Source organism: Saccopteryx leptura, chromosome 3, assembly GCF_036850995.1.
Source record: "Saccopteryx leptura isolate mSacLep1 chromosome 3, mSacLep1_pri_phased_curated, whole genome shotgun sequence".
Classification (NCBI taxonomy): domain Eukaryota; kingdom Metazoa; phylum Chordata; class Mammalia; order Chiroptera; family Emballonuridae; genus Saccopteryx; species Saccopteryx leptura.
In genome coordinates, this window is record NC_089505.1 from 75,916,926 (window position 1) to 75,931,567 (window position 14,642).

Below are 14,642 nucleotides of genomic sequence, written 5' to 3' on the forward strand. Positions count from 1 at the left end.
GAAGTATTGTCATAATGAGTTACTGACACCAGCATTTGGAAATAATATGTATATATTTATGTGTGATTCTCTGTATCACTGTGTATATTTGTGTGTATATGTGTATGCATGTGGCCTGACCAAGCGGTGGTACAGTGGATAGAGCGTCAAACTGGGATGTGGAGGACCCAGGTTCGAAACTCCGAGGTCTCCAGCTTGAGCATGGGCTCATCTGGCTTGAGCATGGATTCATAAACATGACCCCATGGTCGCTGGTTTGAGCCCAAAGGTCACTGGCTTAAAGCCCATGCTCCCTGGCTTGAGCAAGGGGTCACTCGCTCTACTGTAGCCACCCCCATTAAGGCACATATGAGAAAGCAATTAATGAACAACTAAGGAGACTAAGAAGCCGCAATGAAGAATTGATGCTTCTCATCTCTCTCCCTTTCTGTCTGCCTGTCCCTATCTGTCCCTCTCTCTATCTCTCTCTTTCTGTCTCTGTCATATACACACACACACACACACACACACACACACACACACACACGCAAATTGTACCCAGATGTAATAAAGTCACTGGCATGTCCTATTGTAGATATTCCTAACTACATAAGAAATTGTTAGTGAGAGATTAAATAGATGAAATACCAGGTGAAATGGTTGAGCCAGAGGGAAAACGGGGTCAGCCTCAGACTTTCACCCCACTATGCTCTAGACATCAGAAACCCTTGACTACCATCCCCTCTTCCCAGTATCCTTGGGGCCCAGCTGTTGCCTACGAGGCTACACTGCTCCCCAAGGGATTAAACAGTAGGGTCCCACATCCCAGAGTCAACGCAGAATAGACCAGAGCATGTTTGAATTGGAGAAGAAAGTTTTCCGATCTTAGGAAACCCCATCCAAATAGGTTCCACTGGGGCTCAGATGTGAGACCCGAATTCACGTGATGAATTCAGGAGCCTGGATGAGAGCAGTGAGGAATCCGGACGTAACCAGGCCACAGCAGAGGGATGGGGGCTTGCTAAGGAGAACGCAGAACTCATGCTGTGAGAAACGAGTGCTCAGAACAGAAAACACAGAGACAGGATGTGCTCAGGGCTTCTCACTCTTTTCACGGTTCTCAGGAGCAACTGACACCACAAGTCTGTTACAAGACAAGACACCAGGAATGGTGAATGGTGTCCCTGGCCGGCTGGCTCAGTGGTAGAGTATGGGCCTGGCATATGGAAGTCCCAGATTCTATTCCAGGCCAGGGCACAAAGGAGAAATGCCCATCTGCTTCTCCACCCTTCCCCCTCTCCTTCCTCTCTAACTCTCTCTTCCCCTCCCACAGCCAAGGCTTCATTGGAGCAATTTGGCCTGGGCGCTGAGGATGGCTCCATGGCCTCCACCTCAGGCGCTAGAATGGCTCTGGTTGCAACCGAGCAATGCCCCAGAGGTGTAGAGCATTGCCCCCTGGTGGGCATGCCAGGTAGATCCCGGTCGTGTGCATGTGGGGCTGGGTGCAGAGGGTCATGTCCTGTCAAAGAGAAATGGGTGTTCTGGGTGGACATACAGGATCTTGAGATGACACTGGCCTGACCTGAACTTTGTGACCTCTTCGCCCACATTTCCTAGCCTCCCACCCTCAAGACCACACAGTGGAGAACCTTATCCAGATGGCCATGGCTGGATTGATCCTTGTGGCCTTGGGGGTGCTGCTATTTCAGGCTCGACACAGCCTGAGAAGGACTCACGATGCAGCTAGGAGGTGACCACAGAGGAAACAATGCAGTGTTCAGAGAGGTGGAGCCTTGGAGAACATCTGCTGGCCCAGAAGGTGGTGAAAGAACATCTGGACCACAGTTGGGGACACTGTCTGCTGAGAATGTCCAGGGAAATGACTGTGATTGGGGTGCAGGGAACGTGTGCCGTGTTCCTGTGGAGGACGCCTCCTCTACCCACTGGGGGCCTCCCTCCCTGTCACCACTGACTCTACCTGACTGTGGGCGAGGATGCGCCCACATGGCTGGTTTGGATCCACATCTATACACCCCTTCACTCCCGACCACATTCACATCGACAAACTGGTGTCTTCACAGCACCAGGATCTTATCCAGCCGTAAAGAACCAACTATTCGCACCTGAAACATTGTGGGTGAACATCAAAATGATGCACCTGAGTGACTAAGAAACCAGAGACACAAAAGATCACATTTTGTGTGATTCCAGTTATACAAATTGTCCAGGAGAAGGAAACCCATAGACACAGTAATCGGATCTGTTTGTCAGGGGCCGAGCTGGAGGTACGGGACGCTGAGAGCTTCGTGTGTTCTTTGGGGATCACAACAATCCCTCTGAACTAAGTGACGCTGCGACATTTTGGATTTACTAAATTCCAGGGAATCATACACTTTAAAAGGCTTAGTTTTATGTTATGTAAATTGAACATTAATAAAAAGAAAATGCAAGCAAAACAGACCTGGTTCCCTCTAGATTTCTTACACCTTAGAGTAGTGATGGGCAATCTTTTGAGCTTGGTGTGTCAGACAGACTCCCGCATGCGCCCGACTGGGATCCACCCAGCACGCCCACCAGGGGCGACGCTCTGCCCACCAGGGGGCGATGCTCTGCCCCTCTGGGGCGTCGCTCTGCCGCGACCAGAGCCACTCTAGCGCCTGGGGCAGAGGAGCCATCCCCAGTGCCCGGGCCATCTTTGCTCCGATGGAGCCTTGGCTGTGGGAGGGGAAGAGAGAGACAGAGAGGAAGGAGAGGGGGTGGAGAAGCAAATGGGCGCTTCTCCTATGTGCCCTGGCCGGGAATCGAACCCGGGTCCCCCGCACGCCAGGCCGACGCTCTACCGTTGAGCCAACCGGCCAGGGCCAAGGAGGAGGAATTCTTTATCTAACCTGCCTATTAATGACTTTTTTGTTGCTGAATTTCATTGGCTAAATCTTCAGTTGAAGGTTGGTATTTTGTACACTTCAAGCCCAAGCAAGCACTACTAACTTCATCTGTCAATCTGTTTCTTTTGTTGGTTTTGATATTATTTAACTCTGAGAATAAGGTGTCACAAAAGTACATAGAGGGAAAAGTTGTGAGTAAAGCCAGTGCTATATTTTTCAGGGTGCTAAAAGTGTCTGGTAATCAGTTCCAGGCACTCCAAACTTCCTCTTCGTAGTGGCACTCCTCTTGATTCTCCAAGCAACACCTTTCCAGATTCTCAAGCTTTGACCTCAAGTCGACAAACACCTGAGCCCAGATGCTGTCTTGAAATTCTGCAAGTTGCATCTTATGTAAATTAAGATGGCTGCTGCTATTTCTAATGGTGGGAAATGGCACTCATAGCACAGGCCCTCACCTCTCCCAGACTCCCTGTCACTTATCTCAGTAATGATGGTCAATTAGAAATCCACAACACCCCAGAACAGTAGATTGATGATGGTTGCTGTGGTTATGTGGTTGCTGGTAATGGGGATCACAGGGCCCCCAGAGATACAGTCGTCCCTCCCCCCCCCCCCGCATTCCGCTACTCCATGCTCTGCCAGCCGGAAGTGAGGTCAAAGATCCCCTAATGGCCTAAAAGTGGGGGTCATGTCTGTGATCCCACACTCAAGCCAGCAACCCCACACTCAAATTGGTGAGCCTGCGCTCAAGCCGATGATCTCACAGTGTTGAACCTGAGTCCTTAGTAGCCTAGGCCGATGCTTTATCCATTGCACCACTGCATGGTCTGGCTCACTGAGGTATTTCTTTTTAGTTTTTAATATTAAGTGGATTTTTTTGGGTTTTGGGTTTTTTTTTTATTTACAGAGACAGAGAGAGAGTCAGAGAGAAGGATAGATAGGGACAGACAGACAGGAGCAGAGAGAGAAGAGAAGCATCAACCATTAGTTTTTCGTTGCGACTCCTTAGTTGTTCTTTGATTGCTTTCTCATATGTGCCTTGACCGTGGGCCTTCAGCAGACCGAGTAACCCCTTGCTCGAGCCAGCTACCTTGGGTCTAAGGTGATGAGCTCTGCTTGAACCAGATGAGCCCACACTCAAGCTGGCGACCTCGGGGTCTCAAACCTGGGTCCTCCGCACCCCAGTTCAACGCTCTATCCACTGCACCACCGCCCTGTCAGGCTGAGGTAGATTCTTGAAAACAAATTTTGTATGGTCAAGAAGTTCTAGAAGGATATCTGGAGCATAAATTGAGGGAACTGACTGTTTCCAATGTCAAGAGCAGTAGTGGTTGATGTGACAAAATACTCCTGGAGCATTACTTGTAGAGAACTCTTGGCCTGTTAAACTTGTCATTTTCTCCCCACCATTAGTGATTGCCTTTGAATGAGTCCCTGCATTCAAAGCTCCAATGGCACGAGGCTATATCCATGTCGGGTTTGGATCCACACTTTCATATACATACAATCTTCCTTATCTTTTTTTTTTTTTTTTTTTTTTTTTGTATTTTTCTGAAGTTAGAAATGGGGAGGCAAACAGACTCCCGCATGCGCCCGACCGGGATCCACCGGGCATGCCCACCAGGGGGCATTGCTCTGTCCCAACCAGAGCCATTCTAGTGCCTGAGGCAGAGGCCACACAGCCATCCTCAGCACCCGGGCCAACTTTGCTCCAATGGAGCCTTGGCTGCGGGAGGGGAAGAGAGAGACAGAGAGGAAGGAGAGGGGGAGGGGTGGAGAAGCAGATGGGTGCTTCTCCTGTGTGCCCTGGCCGGGAGTTGAACCCGGGACTCCTGCATGCCAGGCCAACGCTCTACCACTGAGCCAACCGGCCAGGGCCCTATCTTCCTTATTTTTATTAGGCACATCCCTTGCGGTAAACCTCTCTTCAGTTCAGAATCTGTTTTAGATAACTAAATACACTGGTGAGAATAAGGTCCTGGTTAGGACATGGAAATCCAAAATAATTCCTGAAAACACTTCTGGACCCACCAAGCCCTTCTCTTTTTATCAGATAATAATTTCTTCAGAAATATCATCTGTTTGAATGAGCACATTGGTGTCTGAAGTAAAAGCCAGATGGAAGGCTGGTAAACCAACTTTCTGAAACATTATTTTTTTAAGCCTGAATTTGTGCCTAACTAGGTGGTAGTGCAATGGATAGAGCATTGATCTGGGATGCTGAGAACCCAGGTTCAAAACCCCAAGGTCGCCGTCTTGATCACGGACTCACCAGCTTGAGCACAGGGTCTCTGGCTTGAGCGTGGGATCATAGATGTGACCCCCATGTTTACTGGCTTGAGGTCAAAGATCACTGGACTGAAACCCAAGGTCGCTGGCTTGAGCAAGGGGCCAGTGGCTCAACTGGGAAACCCCCCCCAGCCCCATCAAAGCACATATAAGAAAGTGATTAGTGAACAACTAAACTGCTGCAACTATGAGTTGATGTTTCTCATCTCTCTTCCTTCCTGTCTGTCTGTCTCTGTCTGTCTCTTTCTCTATCTAAAAACCAACAACAAACCTGGACTTGTGGCATTTCCTTATTTTTTTTTTGGTTGAAAATCTCCCTTCATGGCCAACTTCCAGGTGGCAGTGTGAATGCACGGTATGCAGAGGGAGAAGGAATGGATAGAATTGTCTTTGCAAGTGAATAAAAGCCAGCCACATCACATTACTGGTGATCTCCACGTACAAGTGTGTTTTATTCTATTTTAAAGGTCACGACCATTTCCACATCAATGCTATGACACAGTTTTGGTGTCAAATCCTTGTACACTTACCGGAGTAGCAAAAAAGAAAACAGTAGCAAAAAATCAATTGCAAAAGACAATATTCAGTGCCTAGAATCCCAGCACCTTACTGGTAAGAGTTCACACTGTGTCAGCCACTTTGGGGAGTGAATAGCTATTATTAGTTAAAAGGAAGAGACCATAGCTCCAACTCATAACTATACTACTCACAAAACTTTAGGGGATATTTTATAGCTTCATATTCCTTTTGAAATATCCCTTAATTTTTGTGAGCAGTATATATGCCCTACAGGAAAATGTGACCACAGTGATACTTTCAGAGAATATTGACAAATGTGTCATGCATTTTAGACAAAAATTATAGAAATCAAGATCCCAATTAATGAATGTTCTTTATCTATGTAATAAAATATTTTATGTCAAAAGGCACAAACTTAACACTGGGGAACAAAATTTTTCTTGCATCCACAAAAACACTTGTTCTTACCTAATTCGTGTATGCTGATCTCAAATCTGACATTAGTTTTTCTCTGTAAGCTACAGGTATTTTTGCAATTCAAGATTTTAGTTTTTCATCTTACAAATATTGATCAACTTACGACCTATGCAACTTACGACCATTCCCATTTACGACCACAATCGCTAGCCACAACTGCTCTGTGTCTGGCAGCACAAGCATTGCCTAGCTGGGCGTACGACAGTGCGAACCAGCTTCCAGCAGCACTACCATCTTCGCGTGCACTATCTCAACTATTATCCCAGACTCGGTACAGCAATTTGTGTTTTGTGTCTTGGATATTTTTCATCAAACCCCTCTCAAGATGTCTACCAAGAGGAAATTGTCTTTGCAAATATTAAGCCAGTTGTACTGGTAATGCAGTGTTTAGTCCTGACAAATGTAAAAATAAGAAACAAAGTGGTGTAGAGATGATACAAATGGCATAAAATGAACAAAGAAAATTATGATATATAACAATAATGAAAGAAAATTATAATAAAATATGATTTAAAGATTTTATAACATCATTTCACAGTACTGTACATATAGCCTACTCAACTTACGACCAAATCATGTTACAACCGGTCTGTTGGAACCAATCATGGTTGTAAGTCAAGCACTAGCTGTATTGTAAAATTTTTAACTTTTAGTTTAACATAATAAAGTAGAATGTCTTCTTGGGCATCATCTTTGTGAAAATATAATAATTTATATAATGCAGTAAATACACTAATACACTAAAAGATATGATTGCATCAGAATTTGTCTACAATTTCAAAATAGAACATATTAAAACACTTATTTTAATCACAAAATTTGTGCAAAATTTATTTAAATTCTATTCAGGCAAAAATTTGCGTTTGTAGCTCTTGCATTTGTGTACTTGTTGAGGACAATCTCATTTGATGCTCCAGCAGTAGTCTGCTCATCACTAACAGCTCCAAGATTTTGGGGAAACTCATCAAGGTGATTGTTCAGGAAATGAATCCTAATGCTCATGTTACATCCAAAGTCGCGGAAAGCCAACAGCATCCTTTGAACCAGAAGTTCATAGTTTTCTGCTTTTTTGTTGCCAAAGAAGTTCTTTGTAACTGCCACAAAAGATTGCCATGCTGCTTTCTCCTCCTTATTCATCTTCCTGGCAAATTCTTCATCACGTATGAGGGTTTGAATTTGAGGTCCATCAAATACACCTGCTTTTATCTTCTCGAAAGACAAGGCAGGAAAAGCAGAAATAATATGTTGAAAGCATTCACTTTCTCTATTCAAAGCCTGAACTAACTGCTTCATTAAGCCAAGTTTGATGTGAAGTAGGGAAAAAATAATCCTGTCTCGATTAACTATATATTCATTCACAATATTTTGTACCCCTACTTCCAGAGCTTCACGTTTTGGCCACTCCTTCTGTGTCCAGTGTTTCTCCCAAGCTCGTCTGTCCCACAAACACAGAAAGCAAGGATACTTCATGAAACTTCTCTGTTGTCCTAGCAGGAAATTTACCATTTTAAGATCCACACAAATGATCCAGTTATGCTCCTCATACTTCAGAAAGTCGAGGACAATTTTTATGTCATTATAATCTTCTCGCAGATGAGTTGAATAACCAATTGGAACCACTGCATAAACATTATTGTTGTATAGGAGAACACATTTCAGACTCCATTTAGAGCTGTCAAGAAATAGCCACCATTCTGTTGGACTGTAAGTGGTAACACCTAGCTGGCTGAGAAGACTACTGATATCATGACAGTAAACAATTGCCGGGGTCCAGCCCCGGGGGGGATCCAGGGGTCCCACAGGAGGAGACGGCGTCGGCGAAAATTGAGTGAGAGAGCCGAATTCTTTTCTTTCTCTTTATTCTCTAGTTAGCATTTACTGCCAGGTATCTCTGCCAAATGCTAGTACAGCTCCTTTTTTATACACACACACCAAGTTACAATTACATGGTATTAATCATTGCTTCTGTTTCACTATGTTTACATGTTTCCAGATAACAGTTAATTTATATCTATAAACTACAAATCAGGTGGCAAATCATTCAAAGTACAATTAAAAAATAACTTGAATAGCGATAACATCGGTAAAAGCTTTTAAAGGATTAGTACTAACTAATAACTCAACTTTACTGTTGTTGTGAGTCAAGGGGCAGAGAGAGATTAACAGACAAAATCATTAGGGAGTAGCAAAGGACCACCGCTTGCTCAGGCAAATGGCCTTGAGTTTATGCAGTGTCCTGATTTTTCTCACAAGATAACAAAAGGCTTGCCCATTAAGAAATTGACATAACATTAAGAGTAACTTTTACTTAAAGATATATAGAGTGCACTCGCAAGATAGCTTAGTAGCAACATAATTTCAGAAGACATTAATTGCTATTGCTTCTATGTATGCTTCCATATTCCTCTTTATTATCTAAACGAAAAACCTTGGGAAAGTATATAAATCTCATGAGAATGTCTCACTGAGAAAGCCCAGCAACTGCCTTCAGTTATAAAACAATTCTCTTAGCAAAACATTCTTTTCTTGCTGACTGCATTCCCATCCCAGGCCACGCAACGGGCCATTCCATAACACCTTACCTAAGATTCTATTGTCTAGTCAAATTTTATTTATTTACTATATTCACACACTAGTTAAGTTCTAACTATATTCTTTTTAACATGATTAATAAGAAGAAATTCTCCTACAAACTTAACCCTTTATGAGGGATATCATAGCCAGCCTCTTATGTTTACGAGCCCAGATCAAGGGGCTTACAGGCTTTTCTGTGGAACTTACACCTTCTGTCTCATTTCCAAAGAAATTACTACAAATCTACAGGGAAAGTACGGTACTATTATCCCTGTGCCACAAATAATAGCACACACCCAGAAAAAGGGGGGATATAAGGCCAGATTAATTCAAAAGATTAAAGGGGGAAGTATCGTGCCTTTCCTTGCGGTGACTTTGTCAACCCGCAGCTGTTGGTCTTTACTGCGGTGACTCTATCTTCTTTTGCTGTGACTTTGTCAACCAGCAGTTGTGGATCTTCTTCTGCTGTGACCTAGTTAGCCAGCATTAGTGGATCGGGTCCCGACAAACAATGTGTTTGTCTTTGGAAAAAAAAGTCCACAAAAATTTGTTCACGCTTCCTGAAATGGAATACTTTAGCTGACCGGTGAAGTACATTCTTTTCTTGAAGCCTGGAGGCTAAAAACTCAGCTGCTTTCTTTGATAGGCCCAAATCTCTTACTAAGTCATTCAATTCGGGTTGGCTAAATGGCTGAGGGGTTAGTGACTGCTTGGCATCAGAAGAAGACCCTTCAGATTCTACAAACATTTCCTCATGCATCTCATCAAAATACACTTGATCACCATGTTCACTTTCTTCGTCCTTAGAAGAAATAAAACCATTGAAAACTGGAACCAGGAGTATCTCAAAGTATGGGATAGGTCGTATTGCTGAAGGAATATTACGATATGTAATCATATGCCGTTTTTTCTTGCTGATGCCCTTTGTATGGATCAGACAGAAATAACAGTCACTGCTGTGGTCCTTAGGTTCATGCCAAACCATGGGAATACCAAAAGGCATTCCTTTCCAGGGTTTTTTTTTGTCCAGTCACAAAGCATTTCATTACAATTATGACACACAATATGAGGAGCCCAATTCTTTTCTTGCTCACCAAGAGGAACTTAAAAATAGGCAATATATGCACATGTCACAAATGATGAAATATTGTGCCTTTGACGTTGAAATGTGTAACAGCCACATATATAACAGAAGGTGTCAGGACTATTTTTACATTTACACCTACTCAAAGAAGCCGTGATTCAATCTTAAAACAAAATAAGAGGGTGTTTTTATCAGATAATTTTTTACATTTAAAAACAACTACAATTATGTTAAAGTCATGTTTGTAAAACATTAATTGCCTTGTGGTTATGTTCAATCCAAGAGTCGTTGCCCTTTAACTCCAATTTAAAAACCAATGCATGCTTTAACTGTAACAAAAAGAAATTAAAATTGCACAAAAACTAGAGCATGCACTGAAAAATAAATTTCAGATTTGGAATCAGTGATGCAGAAATACATAGAAAAAGTTCTAAAACCTCATGCAACAGAAAATGAAAAAAATTGTTCCCCATAATATGAGCAACTTTCATATATGAATGTGAAAAAAATAAAGAACATTTTTTAAGAAGCATGTATGTATTTCATTACATACTAAAGTTCAAAAGGAGAAATGTGTGGTTTATGGGCGGTTTATTGTTTAATCCTATAAATAATCAGAGGAAAAGTTACCATGATGGTGGTAAACTATAAGGACACATTGGAAGATCTTATTCAAAATGGAAACCACACCTGGCCTGTGGTGGCTCAGTGGATAAAGCATAGGCCTGGAATGATGAGGTCTCTGGTTCAAAACCCTGGGCTTGCCTGGTCAAGGCACATATGGGAGTTGATACTTCCTTCTCCTCCCATTCTTTCTTTCTCTCTCTCTCCTATCTAAAATGAATAACTAAAATATTTAATAAAAAAAAAAAAAAGATGGAAACCAGAGGGCCTTCTGGACATGGGCAATATGCTCACTGAGTTTCATTTATTGACTTATAAATCTACTTGTTATTGGTAAGTTATACCATATTTATTGGTAAAAATTATACCATATGTTATTGGTAAAATATACCATATGTTGGGCCCTGGCCGGTTGGCTCAGCAGTAGAGCGTCGGCCTAGCGTGCGGAGGACCCGGGTTCGATTCCCGGCCAGGGCACACAGGAGAAGCGCCCATTTGCTTCTCCACCCCTCCACCGCGCCTTCCTCTCTGTCTCTCTCTTCCCCTCCCGCAGTGAAGGCTCCATTGGAGCAAAGATGGCCCGGGCACTGGGGATGGCTCTGTGGCCTCTGCCTCAGGCGCTAGAGTGGCTCTGGTCGCAACATGGCGACGCCCAGGATGGGCAGAGCATCACCCCCTGGAGGGCAGAGCGTCGCCCCTGGTGGGCGTACCGGGTGGATCCTGGTCGGTTGCATGCGGGAGTCTGTCTGACTGTCTCTCCCTGTTTCCAGCTTCAGAAAAATGCAAAAAAAAAAAAATATATATATATATATATACCATATGTTATTGGTAAATTATACTATGACTCTATTCATAATCTATGTTTAGTTTTTATACAATTTAGTGAAGTGATTGAGATAGGATGGAGAAACCCATTGTCCTCACCAATCACTGACTATCAACCAAAGTGGATTTGTCGTAGCAAAGGCTTTACATGTTGACATTGTGTTTCTTCCAAAACAGGCTCAGTGTCGGCCTCTTTAGACTCACTGAAATTTAATCAGACAATGACCCATTCCCCAGGTGACAAACTGGGTCTCTGAACATTTGGCCCAACATCGGAAGATCTATAACAAAGAGTGTAAAACTGGAGTCATGTGAGTGTCTGAACCCATCCTGGTGCGCAACTGAATTGAGATGGAAGTCATCAGTATGGACTTCGGGTTATTTCATAGGTGGGGTGCGCTGGCCTTTGGTTTGGGTCATTAGAATCACTGTTCTGTGTGGGTATGACGGCAGCAGAGGTGGGATTCAGCTGGTTCACAACGGTTCAACAGAACAGATACCTAATTTTTTGTTGAGTTTGGCGAACCAGTTGTTTAAATGGCACTCATAATCAGGGTTCTCTCTAAGGTGGGTGCCTGGACAGCCGCCCAGTGTGGAAATCACAAATTTACCTTCCTTACTCTTTTTTAACATCCATCTGCACAACAGCGTATTTTAAGTGCTCATAGTAATGTTCTTTCTGTCCATAGGTGAAAAAAATTACAAGTGAGGATGCCAATCAAGAAGCAATATGGAAATATCTTAAATAACAGTTTTATTGTTTATTGTCAGGAATTATTTAATATTTTTATTAATATTTTTTCTTATAACATAATCTAGTTTTGTGTACCTCTTTTATTGTTCTTATTTAAGTATTAAATGCATGAAATAATAAACTACCTTTTGGTATATTGTTTTTATACTTAAAACAGTCTTTAGGGCAGAGAATCAGTTGTTAAATTATTTGAATACTACCACTGGATGGTAGGGACTCTTCTTCCGCCATCTTGCTGACATCTCTGTGTGTCTGCTTTTTTGATTCTGACACTCTTCAGGTTTTTATAGGAGGTAATTTAATCATCCCCTTTTCTCAATAGCTTATAAGTTTAAACAAATATTATGTTTCATTATTTTGCATATTTCATGCAGTAATTACATTCTTTCATACTTTTTTTTTTTTTTACTTAGTGAGAGGATGGGAGGCAGAGACAGACTCCTGCATGCCCCCCAACTGGGATCCATCTGGCAAATTCACTATAGGACGATGCTCTGCCCATTTGGGGTGCTGCTCCATTGCTCAGCAACTGAGCTCTTCTTAGCATCCAAGGTGAAGGCCATGGAGCAATCCTCAGTGCCCAAGGCCAACTTGCTTCAATTGAGCCATGGCTGCAGGAGGTGGAGAAAGAGAGAGGTGAGAGGGGTGGGGTAGAGATGCAAACAGGCACTTCTCCTGTGTGCCCTGACTGGGAATTGAACCCGGGACATTCACACACCAGGCTGATGCTCTAACACTGAGCCAACCAGGCAGGGCTCTTTCATACATTTTTTAAAAAATTATTGGTTGTTAAATAAATTGCTGCTTTTTCAGAGAACTTAATGTATATTCTAGCAATCTAGAGAGAATTAGCAATAATTCTATTTTTACCTAATAAATATTTAATATTAATGTAGAATATGAGCCTTAAATATATATTTTTTCTTCTTATTGCTACATAGAAAGCTCCATATTTTATTTATTTACTTATTTTTATATGTACATTGCAAATATTATATGTATATTATATAATATAAATTCTGAACAGATTTCTAATATTTAATGCACATTAGCTTAAGCACTTAAGTGTGTCATATACTCATAATTTTTTTTATCTTGTTAGTTTATCATATAGATTACACATCTCATAATCTTATGAAGATATTTGTTTGAATTTCCAATTATATTTTTACTTATGCTTTATATATTTCATTGACATTGATTAGGTTAATGTTTATGAATACTGTATCTTCAAATTAAAATATTATAATTTTTCCTTCTTAAAAATCTTTCTCTTACATATCATTTTGATGAGTATTTCTATAGCTATGAGATTTTATTAAATAACAATAACATTCTTTATTGATTTCAAATATTCTTTAATGATTTTGTTTTAGATAAGATTTTATTGTTAATTTATATCTTTTATTTCTGAGCAGTGTGCTTTGGTCAAATCCTTGAATCAGTCAATTAATCTTTTAACATTTGTTGATTCATAAACTTAAATTGTCACCACCGTTTTACTTGTGATGCTTCATTATGTATTAAGATATTCTGCATTGGCCTGACCAGGCGGTGGCGCAGTGGATAGAGTGTCGGACTGGGATGCAGAGGACCCGGGTTCGAGACCCCAAGGTTGCCAGCTTGAGTGCGGGCTCATCTGGTTTGAGGAAAAGCCCACCAGCTTAAACCCAAGGTTGCTGGCTCCAGCAAGGGTTTACTCGGTCTGCTGAAGGCCCGCGGTCAAGGCACATATGGGAAAGCAATCAATGAACAACTAGGGTGCTGCAACGCGCAATGAAAAACTAATGATTGATGCTTCTCATCTCTCCATTCCTGTCTGTCTGTCCCTGTCTATCCCTCTCTCTGACTCATTCTCTGTCTCTGTAAATAAATAAATAAATAAAAATTAAAAAGAAAAAAGATATTCTGCATTGTTTTACTTTCTTTTTGAATTTTCAGAATACTTTTGGTATGATTAAGATTTACTTGTTTTATATAATTACTTTGACCAGTTTGGACATTGTATACTGTATTTCAAATTTTAAGTAGTTAGCCTGACCAGGTGGTGGCGCAGTGGATAGAGCGTCAGACTGGGATGCGGAAGGACCCAGGTTCGAGACCCCGAGGTCGCCAGCTTGAGCGCGGGCTCATCTGGCTTGAGCAAAGAGCTCACCAGCTTGGACCCAAGGTCGCTGGCTCCAGCAGGGGGTTACTCCGTCTGCTGAAGGCCCACGGTCAAGGCACATGTGAGAAAGCAATCAATGAACAACTAAGAAGTTGCAACACGCAACGAGAAACTGATGATTGATGCTTCTCATCTCTCTCCGTTCCTGTCTGTCTGTCCCTATCTCTGCCTCTGTAAAAATAAATAAATAAATAAATAAATAAAATAAATAAATAAATAAATTTTAAGTATTCTCATTCACCTTCTTTAAATACATATGTATATAAATGTATATGCAAATATTTTTCCAATGTATAATTTGTTTTGCCATCTATTCTCACTTTTGTAACTTGCTTTATTTTTCATCTATTTTAGCTAAATTATATATTTTAGTATTCTATTTAGTGAGTCTGTAAAAAGTAAAATGTCTAAGACTTTGCATGTCTGAAAATGCCTTATTTTTACTCTATTTTTATTAAGATAGTA

General features: G+C 41.7%; 1 pseudogene; it reads left to right on the forward strand.

Annotated features, from left to right (window-relative positions):
- LOC136399360 (leukocyte immunoglobulin-like receptor subfamily A member 6) overlaps nt 1-1,799 on the forward strand; it is a 58,303-nt pseudogene extending 56,504 nt beyond the window's left edge.
- The last annotated feature ends 12,843 nt before the right edge of the window (nt 1,800-14,642 follow it).